The sequence below is a fragment of the Leptosomus discolor genome, chromosome 2 (genome assembly GCF_034619465.1).
Source record: "Leptosomus discolor isolate bLepDis1 chromosome 2, bLepDis1.hap2, whole genome shotgun sequence".
In the NCBI taxonomy this organism is placed as follows: domain Eukaryota; kingdom Metazoa; phylum Chordata; class Aves; order Leptosomiformes; family Leptosomidae; genus Leptosomus; species Leptosomus discolor.
This window is the reverse complement of record NC_141392.1, coordinates 3,907,475-3,913,765: the sequence shown is the minus strand read 5'-3', so window position 1 is coordinate 3,913,765 and position 6,291 is coordinate 3,907,475.

Below are 6,291 nucleotides of genomic sequence, written 5' to 3'. Positions count from 1 at the left end.
CCCTGTCCCTCCGCATCTCTGGTTTCGTACTTGGCCTGTTTGCTCCCTCGGGGAGCGAGGGGTACCCAGAAGACCAGTTGTGGAGGGCAGCTGAGAGCGAGTTCACCAGAAGGGACAGGTGCCCCGAGACCCTGCTGAGCTTTGCTCCGAGCAGCGCTGCGCGGCGAACCGGGCATTGCTCGGCTTCACGTGCCCAACCCGTCCGTTGGCCACGTGGCCATAGCCCTTGGGCAAGCTGCCTGGTGGCCAAGGGGCCATCCACACAACTCCCGCTCCATGGAGCAAAGCGTCACACTTCCTTATTTCTTAAGGGTTGCTTCCAGAACCCCAAATTAGCCAACAGTGCTGAAGAGACAATTGCTTCATCAATAGCTCCATCGTCAACAGAGGGGGCATAGAGCTTATCCTGAAAGCCTTGGAGAGCCCGCTCAAAACCAGAACCTCCCAGTACTACTAAGCTGCTCCTGCATGGATATAGTCTTAAAAATAAATGCAACAGAAACACTCTGTTCTATACCCATGATACTTCTAGGGTGCACAGCTGAAAGGACACAAGGCCAGCAAAAGCAAGGGTTTCCAGTTGCAACGTCAAGGGCAGCTTGGCTGCAGTGCGACAGGAGTGACAGGAGGTGGGGGAGGAAGAGGAGGAGACAGCAGGAGGGTCGGGCGACTGTAAAGTTGTGTTAATATTATGCTTGGAAAACACCACATGCCATCAGATCTACAGCTGCTCCCTTCATAGCGCCCTAGGCCAGTTACTACCCGGTGCACGTTGTGGCAAAGCTCCACCACCACCACCACCACCACCAGCAGAGCTGCGCAGTGTCGCACCAGGCAGAGACCTGGCCCGTAGCATCTGCTCCTGCGGGGCTGGGAGAGAGGGGGTTCTGCTGCCCCGCTCCGACCTGCCGTTCCTGCCACTTGCCAAGGCCCTTAACGAACTCCCGTTTCATTAACGGGGTCGCTTTGGCCCTTTTCCCCGGGCGCAGAGCTCCAGCGAGGCTGGAATCGGGAGCTGCACCCTCCCTTCCCTTCCCCAGCTGCCACCCGCAGTCTCCACGCTTTGGAGAGAGCTGCGCCTCCCCACCCTGGGCCTGACGCTGAATGGAAATGTTTTAGCTCTGTGTGGCTCATTTGGCTGCTGAGGATCAACTCCTGGGGCCATCCTCAGCCCAGATCCAAGGAATGAGCTGAGCTGAGGGAAGCAAACAATTTCTGCTGCCCCTGAAGCCTCATCTCTCCTGTTGCAGCTGGCAGCTCGAAGGGCTCCATCCTGCCAAGACTGAATCTTAATTGGGAACAGTGGAAAAGACAAGCTGCTGCCAGGGCCGCCCTGATCCCAGGCTTATAGAGAACATGGGCAGAGCTTGCCCGGCCCTGCAGAAGAGGGCCTTCACGAGGGTTTATGAAAAATAAAATGAAATTTCCTCCAGACCTGTGCTATCAGTGGAAGCAGCAGGCTGAGGCCAAGGAGGAGAAGGGATGGCTTAGGCAGGTAGCTTGCAGAGGAGGAGAAGACAAAACCAGTGGAAAATCCTCCTGCCCTCACAGCCTGCAGGGAAGGGAAGCCATCAGCAAGGCCGAGGGGCAGCTGGCAATACCCAGGCCCTGCAGCGAATCCAAATACTACAACCAGCCCTGAACAAACACGCAAAACTATCACAGTCTTGCCTGGAAACGCTCCTGCCAAGGGCTATAGGAAATAAGGAGAAGATAAGCTTGTCTTCCTAGGAGAGAAGGACCAGAGCAAAACCTCCTCAAGCATCCTGTCTGCACGTGGCACCAGGATGCTACGTGATGCTTTTTCGAAGCCACAGACACCAATTTCAAGCCCGCTCACTACAAAGCTCTCTCCAAGCCAGAGCTCGCTCATACCTCCGCGATTAGGCACAGTCTGGCCACCCCTTTGGCTTTAAAGGGGGCACCACCACTACTGCCCACTGCTGGTGCACCCGAGATGGGTGCTCCTGACCCAATTTCCTTACAAGCAGCGTCCTGACACCTCAGCCACTGGCTTGTCCCAGCAGCAACGTGCAGCAGGAATGGAGCGAAGCAAGTAGCCAGCAGTCTGGATGACTTTGACACCATTTCTTCCATCTCGCAGATTTAAGGTGCATCTCTGAAGTCCCTACTTCAGAGGAAGGCCACCGTGGTAAGGTCTTGCTCGGGCTGGGAGCTTTAGAAGAGCTCCCCTTGCTGCCTGAGGGGGACGGGGTTACCAGCAGCTTATGCAACAGATGCCATGCAGGCACCTCGGAGCTGCTGGACCTGAGCAGCAAAAAAAATGGCTTTAACGGGATTTTCCAGCCAGCAAACGCGCTTTGAGGGACACACCCAGGACATTCGGCCATCAGCAACAGGACTGCATGCAGAAGATCTCTCGGCCAGCGAGACTGGGAGGGGTATTTAAACACAAGTTTCTTGCCTTCGTCTTTATAGCCTGCTATTTCCCTCCCGGCTCGCTGAGGATGCCTCAGAGCACATCCCTCAGGGACGTCCCAGATGCAGCAGAGGCACGGCCGGTAACAGTCAGCCCATCGCCAGTAAACTCTAGCTTTTGCAAACCTGTGCCAGAGAACTCTCGCTGAACCCCAGCAGCTGGAGGGGTTTTCATTTCCACTTCTTCCAGGCTGGTATTTCAAGGTGTTTTTATTTCTTTTTAATCAATGCACATGGCCAGCTCCAGAGGGGGCTGAAGGAGGGGAGGGAGCCGGTGCAGCCACTGTATCTGTACAAAGTAGTTCCACATGCAGGCGAAACAGGGCTCGACTCGCTCCGTGCGTGTTTTGCAGTGTGGTTACGGGCCATCGTTCCACCTCCACAAAGCTGTTATTTATTTACTTAAAGACTTGCATTCCGTGGAAAAAGATGCCCTAAGATAGCACTGTGTTTCTAAAATTAAACCCAGCCGGCTGGAGTGGGGAGCAAGCAAGCGAGCACTCCTGTGCTCCCAGCAGCAGTGGAAACGGGGCTCCCCCTGTCCCGGCCGCCCCTACCCTCCCCGAGGTGCAGGAGAGCCTGGCAAAATGCCTCCCGTGCCCTCAGCCGCGAGCCCTCTGGGAAGCCAGGCTCAGACCAAGCACCTTACCCAAAAAAAAGCAGGAGTGCCACCGCTTCCTACGGCAGGGGACGCGGGTTTAACCGCAGTGATTGCGCTTCCTTCCCGCGGCAGCCCTGGGAAAGCCCTGGCCCCGCTGCAGGAGAGCAGACGTCCCTCCAGGCGTCTGACACAGGTTTGAGTGTGGCCAGAAGTCCTTGAACACAACTTGTGAGGACAGGCTGCATTCCTGAGGCTCATCTCCCATCTAACCCGGCCAAGATTTTCTTCCAGTTCGTGTGTCACTGGCAGCTTCCTCCTTGCGGCGAAGCTCGTTCAGCCCTCGCTGTTGTAACCTAAGTTAAGAAACCTGTTTTCACAAAAACCATTTATAGAAGGGAAGGGGAAAACTAAAGTGTTCCTCCAACCTTGCATGGCACCAGCAAGAATTTCCCTCCCAGACAGGCTCTTGGCACCTGTTCCCCTGCCCGGCACACGTGTGGAGGGGCCGCCCCTGCATCAGCAAGTAGCTCAGCTCAGAAACGAGTGCGTCAGCTCATCGGGGCAGCTGGTGTTCAGGGGTTTTACCGTGGCCTAGATTTAGCCTCATCCCTCAGACAAAATGTCTCTGCACACATGCGGCTGAAGCTCTCCAAAGGACTGGTCGGACAGTGGTGGAGCCCCCCACACCCGCCTTGGAGGCGCTTTGGGAAGCAAAGCTCCCAGGAACGGCAGAGGTGGCTCCGGGAGGGCGGTGGGGAGGATGGTGAGGTTCAGCCCCCAGCCTCGCTGCTCTGAACCAGGAGGCTCATGCAGGTGTGGGACGAGGAAAGACAGCAGAGAAGTCTGAACTGGACCCAGAACCAGCAGTGGAAGAAATGGGGACGTCTGATGGGGATGGATGATGGGGACGGCTGAGAAACGGGGAAAACTGAAAACGCTGGTGATGTTGGGGGTGCCCCAGATGCACATGCCAGCTGCCCCATGGCCTGAGGGCCATGCCCTGTCCTGACCACAGGCAGGAGCTGCTGCTCCCCCAGCTACGAGCAAAGAGACAGTCTCTGGCATCCCATGAGGCTTGGTTGTAACCAAGGCAGAAAGAAGAGGACAGTCCCAGCACTACAGGCCTGGACTGTGATTCAGGAGGACCTGACCACAGGGATGTGGGCCAGACCAATGCGTCACGCTTGCCAAGTCACTCCAATTATTGCTTGCAGGTGGGAACACGAACCTGGCCTTCCCTTTGCTCTGTGCACTCGGCAGCAAGTGCCTGGAGACAGATTTGCAAGCCCGAGTGCCCCTGACGTGCATCTGGAGAAGGTCATGTCAGTCTGGTGGCAAACAAGGTTGCTTTTAGCAGGCGTGGCTTTTGTCCCTTGGTTTCTCCCAAATGTTAGAGGACAATTTCACCTCCCCACCACCCAACAGAAAACCTCCATGTGCATTAGCGACAGCCCAGATCCTGTTCTAACGACTGCAAGAGGTGCAGACGTTCAGCACGGCAGAGCTGAGGGAAAGGGCGGACAGGAGGAAGAAGGGATGAGAGCTGGCCACGACTCCTGCGAGAAACTCTCAGGAAAGAGCCTGCCCCTCATCAGAGCTCAGCTATTTCTGTGATTATGTCCATTGGCCCATAATTATACTGGTTCTGCTCTGCACAGCACTAAGTCCGGTCTACTGATCCCTATCCAAACTCCCGCTGCCTTCCTGTTTGGATTAGGGTGCCAGCATGGGTTAAAAAATTAGAGAGTGAGATTGCCTCGATACTGGATTTATCCCCTTCCTCCTGTCACCCCGCTTTGCGATGTGCTGGTCAGCATCCCCCTGGGAGAGGGTTAATCAGGAACAGAGAGAGAACTGGCAGCTGCTTGACAAGGACAAGATCGCGGCTTTGGGACAAGCAGCAATTTGGAGTCTCTTTCTTTGACCCTGGTACAAGTCCAAGATACGCTTGCTGATGCATCCCAGCACTGACACCCCAGGAGCTGGCACAAGATCAGCATCTCCGAGGCCACAGCTAGCTCTGGTCCCAATGTCGTATTGCCTCAGTGCTGGAGCTGCTTCTGCGGTGAAAGGCTGCCCGGCCCTGGGACTCCAGAGGCAGCTTCAGCTCTCCAGCTGCAGAAACGGCCTCCTCCCCGCTTGGGGAGCAGCTTTCCTTTCAGGGAAAGAGCAAGGGAAGAAGTTACCACCATTCTAAAAGGGCAACACGGTGTGTTTAACATTCGCTCCCTGGATGAGCAACAGCTACACCAGCTTCAGATCACACGAGGAGAACAACGGGAAGGTAGGAGGTGCCGTCTGATCCACCTGCCCACTCCTGCCCCCCACGCAAAGCCAGGCTGAATGTAGAGCAAGGGCGTTTGTACCAGGGACAGTCCTCTGCAAGGGGCTTCACCTGGAGCCCAAGGTGTTACTGCCCCAGAGAAAAGGGGAGCAGAGCCTCCCAAGGTGGGCAAGCAAAGGGCCACGGCCACAGAAAGGACTCGGTGGGGCCACAGGTGGGAGGTGAACAAGGCTCAGAGGTTGAAGGGAACCAGGAGCAGAAGCGAGGGGTAGTTTATAGCAGAACAGGGCGAGGCTCTGAAGAATTACCTTCCTGCCTGGGAGCCCAAAAGGAAGGAAAACCCTGGATTGTACAACCATGGGAAAAAAAAAAAAAAAAAAATCTGCCTTTGGGGATTAACCGGCTCCTTCCACAAAGTAAGAGCAGATCCAACTTGCCTGGGGACACAAACATAGTCCGTGTCACCCGAGGGAACTCTTGCCCGGTTATAACAGCTTACTGTGAGCCCAAGGGTGGGCGAGCACGAGGCGGATTCCTGCTTCTCCCCCTGAAAACACCTCGTGACTGAGGGGCTGAGATGACAGTTGCCATCACACCCAAAGACCGCTGCGCACAAACAGCGGCCAGCAAGGCACAGCCCGCATCAGGCCTGCTCACAGCCGCAGGAACATGCAGTAGCAAAGAGATGCTTTCGAGCACCATTTCTTCTCTCTTTAATCACGACCACCTAAACTTTAGGGAGGGGGGAAATCCATCTTTGTTCTTTTGCAGTATTGCCATAATGCCACAACCAAGTGAAAAATAGCTTAAGCTTTAAGTAGACAGACGTTCATTTTCCTGCTATTTTGTCTGTTTCCTTGTGTGGGTGATGGAGCACACAAAAGCTTTTGATCGTTTTTCCCTTCCTCAGCCACTGTCCACAGACCACTTTCTGATACCTTTACAGACCACTGGCTTTCCAGGAACT